This window comes from Notechis scutatus, chromosome 2 (assembly GCF_049901735.1).
Source record: "Notechis scutatus isolate UNSWTSFEM ecotype Mainland chromosome 2, rNotScu1.2, whole genome shotgun sequence".
Taxonomy (NCBI): Eukaryota; Metazoa; Chordata; class Lepidosauria; order Squamata; family Elapidae; genus Notechis; species Notechis scutatus.
The window spans coordinates 111,546,858-111,562,090 of NC_142010.1; the positions used below are offsets into that span (position 1 = coordinate 111,546,858).

Consider the following 15,233-nt stretch of genomic DNA (forward strand, 5'->3'; position numbering starts at 1 on the left):
GCTCTGATGGTCATTTCGAAAAATCCTTTCTTAGTGAGCACCTAGAAGCCAAGTGGAACATACGTGCCAAATTTCAAGTTTGTAGGCTTTACAGTTCTGGAGATTTTGTGATGATGCGTATTTCATTTTTATATAGATAGATATCACATGCGTGACTCAAAGTGGTAGATAATCCCATTGAAACCAAATACATCTATTCATGAAGAGTACAAAGGTCTGACTGACTGAAAGGCCAATAATAAATATGTTAGTCTTTCAACATTCCACATTGCTGTGAACCTTCACAGTACGTATTTACCTTTCACAAGTTATTGGAAAAAGCAAAGATATACATGTGAGATCCTTTTTTACTTCTAATATTGCCAAGTAGCTATTTATTTATGGGTAGTCTTTGACTTGCAGCCACAATTGAGCCTAAAAGTTCTGTTGCTGAGCAAGAGAGTTGTTAAGTGAGTTTTGCCCCATTTTATGACCTTTCTTGTCACATGTGTTAAGTGAATCACTGCAGCTGTTAAGGCAATAACATATCTGTTAAGTGAATCTGGCTTCCCCATGGACTTTGAAGGTGGCAAAAGGTAACCACATGATCCTGGAACACACCAACCGTCGTAAATATGAGACAGTTGCCAAGCATCTGAATTTTGATCAAGTGACCATGGGGATGCCATAATGGTCATAAGTGTGAGAAATGGTCATCAGTCACTTTTTTCAGTGCCATGTAACTTCGAATAGTCACTAAATGAATTGTTGTACTGTTTTCATTAGTCTTTATATTTAATTTTTATTTAATTTATATGTAATTTTAGTCCCATTTTTTTCACTGTGCTCAACTTTTATTACAAGAGCTTGCAAATTCTTTGCATTTTTGGCTATTACTGTAAGGAAATGCAGAAGGGGAAGTTTTTTAAAAAGGGAAAGAAAACAAGGTTCTGTAGAAGCTAACTTTCTGTATCCTCCCTGGGTTTGAAAATATTCAGAGGGATTTCAGTGGTACTTCTTTGGGAATAAAACAGCAACATCATGATCCATCTATCCCTCAGACATTGGTAGTCATGATTCATGTGTCATCTCTGCATCTTTCCATCCAAGTGTGGGAGTTTGGCCAAATGAGCATTTTGGTTTTCCATGCACTACATTTGGCAGTGTTTTTAATCCTCTGAGATCAAATGGGCAACAACATGATGCCAATGTGTTCAAACTAGCAAAACATTAAAAGTGATGATATTGGAACAAAAACCAGGGGAGATGTTGACGTCCTTACTTGTTCATTCCCAAGAAGAAAATATTGTCTCTGTGGATATAACAATCGGTGTGGGTTTTAAAGATAAAGTGTTGGCATCTATCCCCCCTCCCTTCAAAGTTTTGCTTCCTATTGGAACGGGGTTGCTTTCATTCATTTCCATGACACAAGCAGCCCTCCAGGGCTGTGTTATCTTAACCGGCAGTTTTCAGGAGGGGAAAGAGTGCCATTTTTAGCCTGCATCCTTAATCTGTCTGAATGGTACTTTTGGTTACTCAGAAGCAGATTTTATGGCAGTGGAAAAATACTTCTTCCTCCTGTTCTAAGAAGCACTCCATGAATCCCTAGGTCCTTGCATTCAGGACTACAGCTGGAAGAATCAGACAGGGCATGTCGTGTCTGTGCTAGAACAAAGATGGAATCTTGAGGAAGGTTGTGCCCCATCCCATCCCCCCATATACACACAACACGCACGTACCAAAAAAAAAAAAAAACAACCCTTGGCTTTCATTTATTTAGGGACATTCCCGAGAAGAGTATTACATCACTTTTAATGCAATCATTTCATTTTGTTGTTCTAATGAACTATGGACTTGTGAATGGCTCACGTTGATAAAGTAGTTAACATTATTCCTGGAAAAGGCTTATCTGGATTAGGAAGCATTAAAATCTGCATTTCACACATTGTACTGAGGCAGCAGACCAAACCACTGTGGCCTCCAAAAGAGTTGTGATTCATTCAGTAAACCATTGTTAAATAAACCATGGCTTAACAGTGGGTGAAGTTTTATTGATTTGCTTTAGTTCAATTGTAAGGTTGGCATTCACCACTAGGTGGCAACAATTATTCATGAAGATAAGTGGAAGGCTCGCTTATTTATTTATTTATTCATTTATTTATTTAAAAAGAAGAGAAAAAGAAAACATAAAATGGAGGAAATAAGAAAGTACAAAGAGACACAGAGAGAGAACAAAACATCCACAATACATGAGGCCTTTTCACCCAGGTAGGTACAAATATAGAATTATAAATAACAGCTTCAGTAAAAGATGACCATACAATGTTCCTGTCTGTATATAATCAACATTTGTAAACAATATTTCATTTTCCCACCTCATGGGCTGTTTCTCTGCACAAGCTATGCCCCCTTTCTGAAAAAGAAAAGCATGTATATACACTAGCATACATTATAATATACAAAATCTTCCAAGTGCATTATTTTCCTGAAGAGGATCCAAACTACTCCATCCTGTTTACACTAACTAGCTTCGCTTTGAAAGGTGATTGTGATGACCCAGAGTATATCAGAAATATAACAAAAACCAAAATGTAAAATAAAGTCCTTTAATGCCTTCAACTCGGCTTCACTGTTTAATTGTTCACAGTGGAGGAGTAAACTATCTTCAAAATAACATTTCAAAGGACAGAACACAGTTCAAATTAAAAGAGCTGATAACAAAGCAAAAACCAAAAACAAACCGCACTGAATAAAGTTCCACGACAGACCAGGATAGATAATTGCCAACTTCAGGAAGATAACCAGGTACAGTCCGTTGGAAGCATGCTAACCAAGATAAACCTTCTTTAGGAGTAAAACACTAATTTGTCTGCAGCTTCTGTTAGCATGCAGGTCCAACCTTTTATGCAGATCTCCCACCTGCAACCCATGAAGAGGATCATGGCCCTCTCCTCCCGAGTAGACCACGTTTTACCCTCATCCTCTCCTCCCTGCGTGCTCTAGGATGGATAGGGGATGGGCCTGGGTCCTCCTCTGACTGCTCAGCTGACATCTGCCCTTCCCCAGCCTCCTCCACCACCTCTGGAGCCCTGTTGGCTGTTCCTCCTCTTCCTCAGAGTCAGTCTCCACCAGGGGCATGACAGTGATGAACATCCATTGATCCAGTAAAATTGAGAGTAGCTGCAGAGTGTCATTGGCCAGCAATGGAAGTCTTGAGAAATGGGGTGGACAGAACCTCACGGTACATTTTCTTCACCAAGCTATCTTTCTTCTTCCCACACTGAGGTCACCTATGCCCCGACTGCAAAGATAAGGAACTGAATGGCTTTTTCATTAGTACCGTTTCAAAGGGCTTCTCCGTCTTATTTCTCATCTCTAGAACACAGTGAATGAGGAGTCTTAGGAAAAAGCTTTACAAATTATCACAAGAGGAAAGGAAAAAAAACCCGACAACCTAAGTGTTATCACCTAGATTTGCTGGTTCACCTTCTCTGAAAGAATACTTTTGGTCTTTCTTTTTAAACCAGAAGTGCCCAACCTTGGCAACTTTAAGACTTGTGGACTTCAGTTGCCAAAATTCTGGGAGCTGAAGTCCACAAATCTTAAAGTTGCTACCAGAGGTGGCATTCAACAGGTTCTGACCAGTTCTGGAGAACCAGTAGCAGAAATTTTGAGTAGTTTGGAGAATTGGAAAATACCACCACTGACTGGCCCCGCCCCCATCTATTCTCTACCTCCCGAGTCCCAGCTGATTGGCTGGGTCTTCTTTTGTTGCCCTGCACAGGAGAACAGAGCTGGAAAGCAGGTTAGTGGGGTGTGAAGGGAATGGGATTTTGCAGTAACCTTCCCCCAGGAGTGGGGAAGGAATGGAGATTTTGCAGCATCCTTCCCCTGCCACGCCCACCAAGCCACGCCCACAGAATTGGTAGTAAAAAAAATTTGAATCCCTCCACTGGTTGCCACCAAGTTTGAGTACCTCAGGTTTAAAAAGAAAGAGAAAAAGTATGATGTTGCTGTGCCATCTCATCCTACAAAGCTGTCACTGGGAAAACCATAGTTTTTTTTATAAATCAGGCCAGCAATCAAGGTGTCTCCTTTACATTGTCCTCATTTTAACACTTGGTTGGCCTTGATTTGGGTGTACAATGTTTCTGCACCTCTTGCAAATAGGCATATCTCTTTGGGGAGTTGCTAAGCTTAATTAAGATTTTTTAAAAAAATGATAATGGATGCTGCATAAATTCAGAAGTTCATTATAAATGTCAATGAACTTTACAAGTGCTGGCAAAGTTGGATAATGAATTACAAGACCTTTAATTTGCAATGTTTCCAAGCATATCTACTTATAGATCTAAGTTCTTCCAAATAAAAGCCATAAATGCTGAAATTTACATCCAGACACACATAATTATCACTTTATTGAGCATGAGGGAGGTACATTTTAGGAAAAAGGAGTTCACTCCTTCCCAATCCATGAACTTTTATTTATGTTTGTTCAATTAAGCCTAACAGCTGCATGCCTCCCACTCTCATCTTAAGCATGGTGGGCATTTCTCAAGATAGAACTCCATAAAATCCAATATGATCATGTGATTAACTTCTTAAGAGCAGCTCATAACATAAAACCAAGAGCCCTAGGCATTGAAGAATGGGTTGGGGAAGGCTGATTTAGTATTAGAAAGCTACCTAAGGGAGAAGAGCAGGGTGAACTGGAAGGTGGAGTTAAACGTGTCATTAGTTTGGAGTTATTGCATTGTCACAAGAGATCCAAATCCAGCCCTGGTGAATTCTCTTGAGCCTTATCTAGCACCAAATTAGCTCTCTCTTGTGTATAGGCAGCAATAATAAACTCTGCTATGATTTAAACTCAACGAATTCTCCTGGTTATTTGTGCCAGACTCTACCCAGTTGATAAGGGAAGGTTCCTTTCCTTAAACTGTACACTGCAGAAGGGAAGAGAACATCTGGCGAGTTCTCCCTCCACCCTCAATGTTTCTACAAAACTCTTACCCAGTACTCCTGTTATGTGAACAAACAATCAAGTGAAGCAAAAATATTTATCTATACATGATGGAAGAGGCTTATGCTAGATATGTATTCAACAGCTCGTAATAAATGTCTCATACATAACCCTAGGAGCAAGACCAGCTGAATTCAAGGGGTCTTGGTACAGATGTATACTATAGGAATCTAGTGCAACGTAGCAATCTATACATTTATTACATTGTTTATTTGCATCCTTGAGTTTACAATGCATTGTTACAATGAAGTTGCATTCTAAACAATGTATAAAATCAGTTCAAAAGAGGTAAGCCATGATTAACTACTGCATATTATACAACTTAACCCCACTGCCTAAACTCACACAAACAGAAATAAGATAAAAGAGAGGTTACTTCAGATAAACTTGATTATAACGGCTGCCTCCCATTAGACCAAGGATTCTGAGTCCTATAGGATCAAGATGCCTACGGTTATCTCTCAGTATCCTTTGCAATGTATCAGATTGTCATTAAAAAGAAGAATCCGATCTAAAATAATGATAAACTGATATACTGCAAAGCAAAGCAACTTCTAGTACCATTCCTCCCCCCCTCCCCCCCCCCCCGAAATGCACAGGAGGGCAAACATATGCTCTTTGCAAGAGTGACCAGACTTGCTGTCTTAGTCACTGATCCCAACAAGATTTAGATCACTGAATCTGGCCTATATTGCAAGGGTATTGTTTTAAAAAAAACTATTCACACTTTACATGATACAGTTTCCACGGTGAAATTAAATAAACGGTAATTAATCATTGCTGGATATGTAGACGCTACAGAGCTATCCAGATGCTGCTGTTTTGCAATTGCAGACATTCTTGGATGGTCTGGCAGCTGTCAAAACATTTCACCACCACCTCCAAATGTTGCTAATAAATAAAAGCAAGATATAATTTTAACATCTTAACACTCTTCACTAACTGGAATGGGGGATTACTCCTATGCATCATCTTAGCTTCTTACTTAACTTGTGGTTCAATACTTCCATAGCGCACTGGACTCTTCCTTATGGCCAAGCCAGTATCATCTTCCAATTCTTGAGCTAGCTGCAAATGATATTGACATAAAATTAGCTGTTATCATGAGTTATCCCTCCCATGCCACAGGCATAATGTTGGAAATGGTGCTTATTAATGTTGTGTGCTGGGCATGTTAAAGACAGTAATTGGTGTGTTTTCTTAGCTTTATTTCCCTTCCATCATGTCGCCAGCAAGTTGGAATGTGTTCACTAATCACTCTTTTAAATGTGGAATGAGGGCTGGAGAAGAAAGTAAATTTTGACAGATGGCTAAATCAACAACAACAACAACAACAACACCTCACTCTGATTTTGTGCAAGTGTTTTATGTTAGCAAAAAGAGCAGGGCTACCAGATGTAAACTGGATTCCTTCTGGGCATGAGTTTAATGCTATTCCAGAAGTTCACAGGGCCTGGAGAGTCTGGGGAACACACCAACACCAGATTAAACTGACCTGTAGGTACATGGATCATCCCATCCCCAAGAGCTCTTTGCTGTTGCAGTACTGGAGAACCTATGATTTTCTGACCAAGCTAGCAACAAAATGTTTGTGAGAAGAGAAGACTCCAATTTGACTGGGCTACCAACCAATTGGTCCATGAAGCAGAGCAGACTGTCTCTACAGCAAAGCTGCCTTGGGATAAGGAAGAAAATATTACTTCAGTAGCAGTGCAGTAAGGATGGCTTGCGGTTGCTTCACACGTAGGTTGGAGAACCAGATAATGCCACATCACGTGGATACCGCAGAAAATGAGTGGTTGCCAGGATATGTTTGTGCCACAGTGAGAGGTGAGGAAAACCTCACTGAGGGCTAGTTTTATTATCACCTACACTACAACCCCTACCTGCAACCGTTATGACTTCTGTTTACCAAATCTGCATTTTTGGGTGATTGAGTGTTTTAGTCTGCACAACTCAGATAATCTTAAGAACCATACAAGACTATTTTATAGGTGCCATCTTCCAAACTGGTATATTTTAATTCTTGCATCAGTTTTGATATTTGCATAAACTAAGACCACATCTGACCTCTGCAAATCTGGCATGAAGACCATAATCCTAAACTTCAATGAACAACAACATATCATAAAATTAAGCCAACCCAGCATGCTCCCTACTAAGTAGAGAACATACACAGTGCCACTGTTGCTGCTTGGGGAAAGGAAAGAATAAACGTCAAGGAAATAAACCAATGGGCCACAACTAAGGACCTTCTGTTATCCCAGCACAGCTAATTACTGTTTGGATGAGGTTGCTAATAGCCGTGGGTTTCTCATCTTTGATGTAACTTGCTGATATTGGATCTCTTTGAGAAAACAAGGATGTTAATGGTCTGGTAATGAGCAGGGAATTTTCAAAAATGTTCTAGAAACAGAATGTCTAGCCTTATAAATATTTATGAAAAGCCAGTTCTCATCCACAGATTAATGAAAACTGGTACATATACATTCTCTGGACATCTTCTACTACACAATTGAGAGCTACTACCCTGCAACTCCTACAACTACTTTTTGGGAGTAACTTAGGAGTTCATGGTAGCAGCCATGACAATTGTGGACCTATTGGTCCCAAGTTACAAACTCAATTTGAACCACGGTTAGGAAGACCTAGGCTCAATCCACATCTATGGAAAAATTGGGCAAGTTTGGGGCAGCAGTTCTATCTCAGCCCAACCTATTTTATAAGATGATTGTTATGTAGATAACAGATAATCAGAGTTGGAAGAGACCTTGTAGGTCATCTAGTCCAACCCCCTGCCCAAGCGGGAGACCCTACACCATTTCTGACCAATGGCAGTCCAATCTCTTCTTGAAAGTCTCAAGTGATGAGTGATGTGAGTAAAATCAAAGATTTCCCTGTAAGTTGCCCCAAAGTGCTGGAGAAAAATATAGGATATAAAGTTAACACTTAAAACTGACTCTACAAGCATGCAGAATAAGATCAGAAATAGGATTTTCCTTAAGATGACCAGAGTTTTTCTTCTTTAAAATTACTGATTAGACAACCTCATAAGGTTTTATTTTAGATCATCATGCTCATCTTCTGAAAAGAATTCCAGAGTGATAGAAATTCAATTTTTAACTTGATTTAAAATCTAAAAATGTAATACAGTGCAATAAATTGTAGTTTTACACAGTATAAAAAAGGAGCTGAAAAAAAGTATAACTTTCTGTGTACAGTACAAATCTGTCTTTTAATAAAGATGTTTCATATACTTCATAACCAAAGGAAGTCTTATCTGCATATGGTATGTTCACTAAGACTATAATAACTACTCTCCCACCTCATCCTGTTGCTTGTATCAGATTTGCCTTGCAGGCACTGAAAGACTGAGATCTAAATGTAGACCTGTAAATTTATCTGGGAGAACAACTGTCGACAAAGAGACGGGAACCAGAGTAGGTGGAAGGTTTAAGGTTTAAGGTTGATTAAGGTTGTCTTTCCTGTACCACTTTAACTCAAGCTGAAATATAGAGACAATAGGATCCACACCAACTAATCACACCACAAACTGATCTACTGTCTCTGAACCCATCCTGTATGAACAAACAGTTCATGGTATTGTAAGAATCAAATGAATGAGTAAATTATTGTTCAATTAATCAGGGGTGGGTGGTGGTGGGGAGATGTTATGCAAAGAAAGCCAGAAAGGTACTGGCATAAATCACAATGAAATAGGAGTCAGATACTTCGAGACCTCCTAGCTAGAAATATGGTGGAGAGTGAAGCATTCTCCACCACCAATAAAAGAGGCATGTCTCAAAACATCTGAACACCTGTATGAAGTCCAGGATGCTTAAGAAGTGGGGATACAAATGCCCAGGGGAAAAAAGAGAAGAGAAAAGGAAGAGGAGGAGGAGGAGGAGGAGGAGGAGGAGGAGGAGGAGGAGGAGGAGGAAGGAGGAAGAAGAAGGAGGAGGAAGGAGGAGGAGGAGGAGGAGGAGGAGGAGGAGAAGAAGAAGAAGAAGAAGAAGAAGAAGAAGAAGAAGAAGAAGAAGAAGAAGAAGAAGAAGAAGAAGAAGAAGAAGAAGAAGAAGAAGAAGAAGAAGAAGAAGAAGAAGAAGGAAGAAGGGAAGGAAGGAAGGAAGGAAGGAAGGAAGAGGAAGAGGAAGAAGAAGGAAGGAAGAGGAAAACCCTGCAGATTCTTCATGTTTTAGTACAAAGTGTGAAAATACACCTGTGAAAATAAGCAAGCACCACCACACAGACCCATAGAAGTTTAAACTCAACATTAAAACAAAATAGGAAAAGAAAAAAGGGGTTTTAAGGACCAAAGAGGACAAACATTTCTAGCCTCCATGAATGCCTCGGAGACACCTTTTTTTTTTTTTTAAAGACACAACTTGGCAACAGACCGGCCGCTTCTTTTGCGAAGCCTATCTCACAAAAGAGCCACTTGAGACTTTCCTGAGCCCGGGGGGGGAGGGGGGGCTCTCTTGGAAGAGGAGGAGGAGGAGGAGCGGCGGCGGTTCGGCTTCCCCGCTCCAGACACACAACCTCCCTTACCTGTGCGCACACGTTTCACACCGGGTCAAGGTCTCTGGTGACACGGCCCGCCCGCCCCTCCATCCCTCCCTCCTCCTCCTCCTCCTCCTCTACGCTTAACCCCTGAATCCCTTTACTCCCGCCACTCACCCACCCCCGGTGCAAGAGGCAGCGGGATCTCCGCAAAGCCCTGCCCAACTCGCCCGGCCGTCCCCGCTTTCGCTTTTCCAATCAGGAGGGGAGAACGGGAGGCTGGGAGGGATTTCCTGCTGAGCGATCCCAGGCGAGGGAAGGAGGGAGGGAGTCGGAGGGGGAGCAAGGGGAGGTGGGGGGGGAAAGAAAGAAAGAAAAAAAGAAGAAGAAAAAGGCGGCAGAGGCGGAGGCGAACTCTTGGGCAGAGTTCCCAGGGCGGCTCGCAAGCTGACCGGACGGAGTCACCTTCCGCGGGGGGCGACGCTGCCCTGAGGAAGCAGGAGAATGAGAAAGCGGGCGCGGGGGGCGAGGGAGGCGCTGCGCCAGCCTTTCCTCCGCTTAAGTTCTCGGGTTCCGTAGACTTTTGCCCGCGGACTCCAAAACCTTCTCGCTTCTCTTCCTTCCTTCCTTCCTCCCTCCGCGCCCGCCTTCGCTCGCTCCCGGGGTATAACTAGTCTTCGGCGCTCGGCAGGTCCGGGACGAGAGCGAGAGGGAGAAAGAAGCCCTCGCTCGCATCCCGGCGGGTGTCGTGGAAGGCGAAGGGCAGCCCTTTCTCCTCGCCCGGAGGAGCGGGGAGGAAAAAGCCACCAGCCGGTGACAGGAACGCTCGCAACTTTGTTTGTGTGTGTGCGCGCGCGAGTGGGAACGCGACGAGCGCCCGATGCGGTGAGTTGTGGGAAAGAAAAGCCAAAAGGTTGGAGTTGTGGAGGCTGTGGAGTGGGGGGGGGGGGTTGGGGGGAGAAATCGGCTCCGAGTCTTCCAAATGTTGCCGACCAAGATTTGTTTCTCCTTCCCATTCCCGCCCTCGGCGCCCCTTTATTCGCCTTATTTGGGCACTTTTGTGCAGCAGACTTTGGATTTAAAAACACTCCGATTTTTGCTTTTTCCCCCCCCGAAACCGGGCTCCGTCCTTCGGTTCTGGGCGTTCAAGGCGCTTGGTCTGATGGCTTGGATGTTTTCAGACGGACTTTTCAAATAATTATATCCGCCAGGCTATATAATATCGCGCTCTGGTGCGCTGTATAATGTGCGCTGGTTTATAAAGCTTTTTATCCCGAATAATTCTCGGGTTGGATTCCCCCCCCCCTCTACTTCTCTGTTCCCTCTCCTCCTGCATCTCCTCTTCCCGGATAACCCCATCCCCTTTTTTTGCAGCCTCCTTTGACCCAGCTAGGTGCGCTGAAGTACCACCACTCCCATTATCCCCAGCCCATTCTTGACCATGTTGGCTGGGATTAGTCAGGGTTGCCCTGCAATACCCTTGGAGGGTCTTTTAAGGTTGGTGAATTTTTTTTAAGGAAAAATGAAATATAGTCTACCTCCACAGGCTCACCTCTTTTTCTCTGAAAACTGAGGTTGTAGCATGCTTGAAAAATGACATCCCTGTTGTGATACAAAAGTTCCCCAAGTCCTACCAGGTAACCTTTGCTCTAGGCTTTGTTTTCCAGTGGAGGGAATGTTTGCCCCTTGTCTTCCCCCTCCAGGGCTGGTATTTTTAATAACTGTTGTTCAGCATCTTTAGTCTATTGCTCACTTAATTGAATCCTGGTCCCTCACCCCCAACCAACTTGTACACCACGCTTGAGAAAGGAAAATTTCAGATATTTTAGTTCAGCCGGTAGAGTCCTGAAATGGTATATTAGTTTTCTTAAGCAAGATTTGTATTTACACTTTCTGATGGGATGGAAATGAACCGGGCTATTGAAAACATTTAACTCTCTTTCTCCTGGTGAGAACCCTGACTTGTCAAGGAACACCATTCTTGTTCGTTTGCTGAGCTTTATGTACAACTTCAAAGTTCGTAAGATTGCTTTAATATAAGGGATCTCAGACTGAGTAGTATGTTTTGTGGAAAAACTATAACAAAAACAATTATTTTTATTGTACTTCGATTGTAAGAGGCCAGGGATGAAAACAAGGGGTACAAAGATAATTTCAGATTTAAAACCTACAGAAAATTGAACAATCGGATGAGGAGAAAGTGCTCAGCCAAAAAAAGCACTCTGCCAATGAAAAATCCCTTTGGGGTCTATTAGCAACTCTTGGTTGACTTCTAGAATGAAATGTGCCAGAGATCATCAGTTGCAGCCTGTGAGCCTGGAAATGGGTAGAACAGGATGGCCTGATTTGCTTAGCAGAGGAATGTATTCTCTTCATGCATATTCTGGAGCTTTTTGCTGTTATGGTACTTATAAGAGGACCGATTACCAAAGCCAAGTCTGGTTTTTGAGCAGTAACTCTAATTACTTTATTCTACGAAGGTGCACAATCAGCTTTTTGGTTCAGTTCAGTTTATTTATTACTTAGAATAAATATAATCCAAATGCTTTATTTGAAGTGCAATTATGACTTACAGTAGTAGAACGTGAGTAAATATCATTCTGTTCATAGTCTCTGGAGAGAAAAAAGTTATCTCTGGGGATAACTTTTTCAGATCACATCCCCTAATTCTGCTGAGATGGGCTCCATAAGGAGGACTTTCAATTTCAGGGATCGTGTAGGCAAATACTTGCCATCTTGAACTGTCATTAGTTATAAATTGTAGTTTGGCCCAGGATATCCTTGTAATCACATTGTTCCTGTAAAATCCCCCTTATCCCTTATCTTCCTCTTTGTCTACTTCCTAACTTGCCAAGCGTGACAATGCTCCCCAACACCCCCTCCCTTCTGTTCCCAGGACTTCCCAGAGTATCTGAACTTCCTCATAGATCTAATTATGGTAATTAAAATAGGTTGGAGAAAGGAAAGAGACAAAACTCAAAATATCAATTTTTTTAACAAGCAAGTTACCAACCACAAATTATTGCCAGAGGCCCAGATTACTAAATTATAATAATTGTGTCTCGATAATGAAAGAACAAGAGTGATCTATTATGCTCAACAGGGTCATTCTAGATACATTCTTTGAACAGAGCTATAATATTTCTTGTATATTATGGTTTTTATATGTTCTAGGTTGATTTTTAAAGCAAATGAATAAGATGTATGTTGCTGTAAAATATTTTTCTATCTGTATGGCAACAAGGTAACCCCAGTCTGAATCCAATCCAATGTATGTATGTTGATATTGTATTTTTAAATAAGATTCCGAAGGGCCTAATCCACTTAGTATTAATGGTCTGCAGTCACAGCTGCTGTAGGAGATAAATATAAATATAACTTCTTTACAGCCAGTAAACAACATTTTGTCAAGCCAACCAAGATTCTGCATTAATGATGCTTCAAGCTAGGTCAGCCCAGTTACCCAGTTACAACTTATCTACTAAAATCTATACTGTATGGAAATTCTCAACTGCTTAAGGTTTTATAGTTTTCAAGGTCATCTTGATCCTGTTTACATATACACCCAACCTATATAGACTGTTTGCTGGTTATTTGTTAATACTGATATGAAGGGTTTATAGTTCTTGTGGTCATAGCAACTGTCATTTTACTGAGCCCGCTAAAGGTAATCCTGGATGGAAACTCTGCAGAATTTCTGGCACATGATCTGTGATCCGTTATTTTCAGTTGGAGCTAGTAGTGGTTGAACTTGGTCACTTTTGCCCACAAAGCACTTTGGGTCCATGCAAGTCCATTGTAGCCTCAGAGAGCCCTATGAGTTAGATCTCCCAAGCTCCAGCTTCTGAGAATTTTGGTCCTGATCCTGGATCTTTTATAATTTAGTCATTTTAAGCTTCCTGCTTCATTCATGGACCATTGTACGTAATTACTGTATGAAAATTTGGTTATTTATCTCCAAGTATTTGCTTACTTTTTCCTCTTTACCATTGTGTTTGTTTTATTCATTTACTAGATGTATAAGTAATTGTTATACTAGGTTTATAGATCAATAATGTTGTTCTACAAAACCATTAAATAATATGTTGTATATTTCTAGTTATGTATCCTGCCTCCCACTTACTTCCATAGCTATAACAGCTATGGCTCTTACTGTGGAGTCAAAAATGGACCTCAATGTCTTGTTAAACCCACCTACCAAAAGTGAAAAGGACCTCTCTAACCTTAGAAGCAAAGTTGGAGTTACTGTGTCATGCCATAGCAGGTGAAGAATCCTCAGGCCCAAGAAGTGCTTTTAACTTGGATGAATCTACTGTATGAAATAAAATGTAGAATGCTAACAAAATTCATAGTCCTCTGAAGTCCTCTGCTATGATAATCATGCACGTTAGAAATCCAGTTTTCACTGTACGTAGAATACGAGTCAAGGAAGAAAACATGTTTCAATAATGTAGTAGGCTCTAAACATGTATGGGCACAGGTCAAGGTATTTGGGTTACAAAAGTGGACATCATGTTCTGCAACCCCCTTTTTTCCATTGGTTTCATGCCTTACTTTATGTGAATTTGCTTTGTGAGATTTTCAGGGAACCTGTACTTGTTTGGAAAGATAGCAGTGCAGATGATAAAGTAGCTACTGATAGAGAGCCAGATCTTGTTTCACCTGGATGAGTAATTCATTTGTCATCTTGATCATAGCTGAGTGGTTGCTGTGGAGATGGGCAATACTAACACCAGATAAAGAACCTAGCTCATATACATCAGGTGATTTTGTCTTCAGGGTCAGTAAATGATGCATGTGGTCTTTGGAGTGTTTAAGATTTCAAGAAGGAACACTGAAATATCCAAAGTATAATGCCAGCAACACATTCTTATGATACATGGTCATATTTTTCTCACACAAAAGGGGGCTTGCTCTGTCTCTTGAAATCATTTAAACCCGAAGCTGATTTTTATAAATAGCCTAGTTAACTCCAGGCAGAAATTTTCTAATCTGTACATTGTTAGTCTGTTTTCCAACAGTAAAGATAACACAAGTTCACCCCATTGTGTGGAGTTTTTGTATGAGGGAAAGTTTATTGTAACATCTTCAAAACTCATTTGTAATTTTTGTTTTCTGTTCCTCACATCACTTTCGTAGCTCAACGCTCCTTCTCTTTTAACTACTTGTATACACAGTCAAATCTCCAGATAAATTTGGGAATGTGCCTTAAGATAGTAGAGGTGGACTGCTGGGCACTTGCTACATTGCATTATGACTCAAGATGGCCTTGTTCCTCTGAGTTTAAGAAACTCCTTTGTTATCTTAAATATTCTACATTTCAGTTGTGGGACAAGCGAAAATTTGTTCAAGCAGTAATCCTCAAACCAATCAACTGGTTCCAAGTTTAAAACCTAGACTAAATCACATGTTTGTATAAATTGTTCCTCAATTCTTCAATTCTCTTTTCTTTCTTGAATCAGGAGTGCTTCATTGCAAAAGATACTAAACTTCTTAATGGATAGGTGTGGGTGTAAAAAAAAAAAGAAGATGAAGCAGTGGTGGCAAACACAAGGGTATTATGACAGGAAAATTGTATCTTCTGGATTCCCACAAAATTCAATATCTTTGCAATGGTGACATTATAAATCTTGGTGTGGGAGAGCCCTGCATCCCCGATAGCAATAGCACTCAGACTTATATACCGCTTTACAGGGCTTTACAGCCCTCTCTAAGTGGTTTACAGAGTCAGCAT

General features: G+C 41.0%; 1 protein-coding gene across 5 annotated transcripts in view; it reads left to right on the plus strand.

Moving 5' to 3' along the window:
- The first annotated feature begins 9,807 nt into the window (after positions 1–9,807).
- Positions 9,808–15,233, plus strand: part of CASKIN2 (CASK interacting protein 2) — a 109,175-nt gene continuing 103,749 nt past the window's right edge. For all 5 annotated transcript variants that reach the window (XM_026667428.2, XM_087955813.1, XM_026667429.2 and 2 more), the window contains exon 1: positions 9,808–10,384. The gene's annotated coding sequence lies outside the window, so the exon portion shown is untranslated. The remainder of the gene's footprint in view (positions 10,385–15,233) is intronic.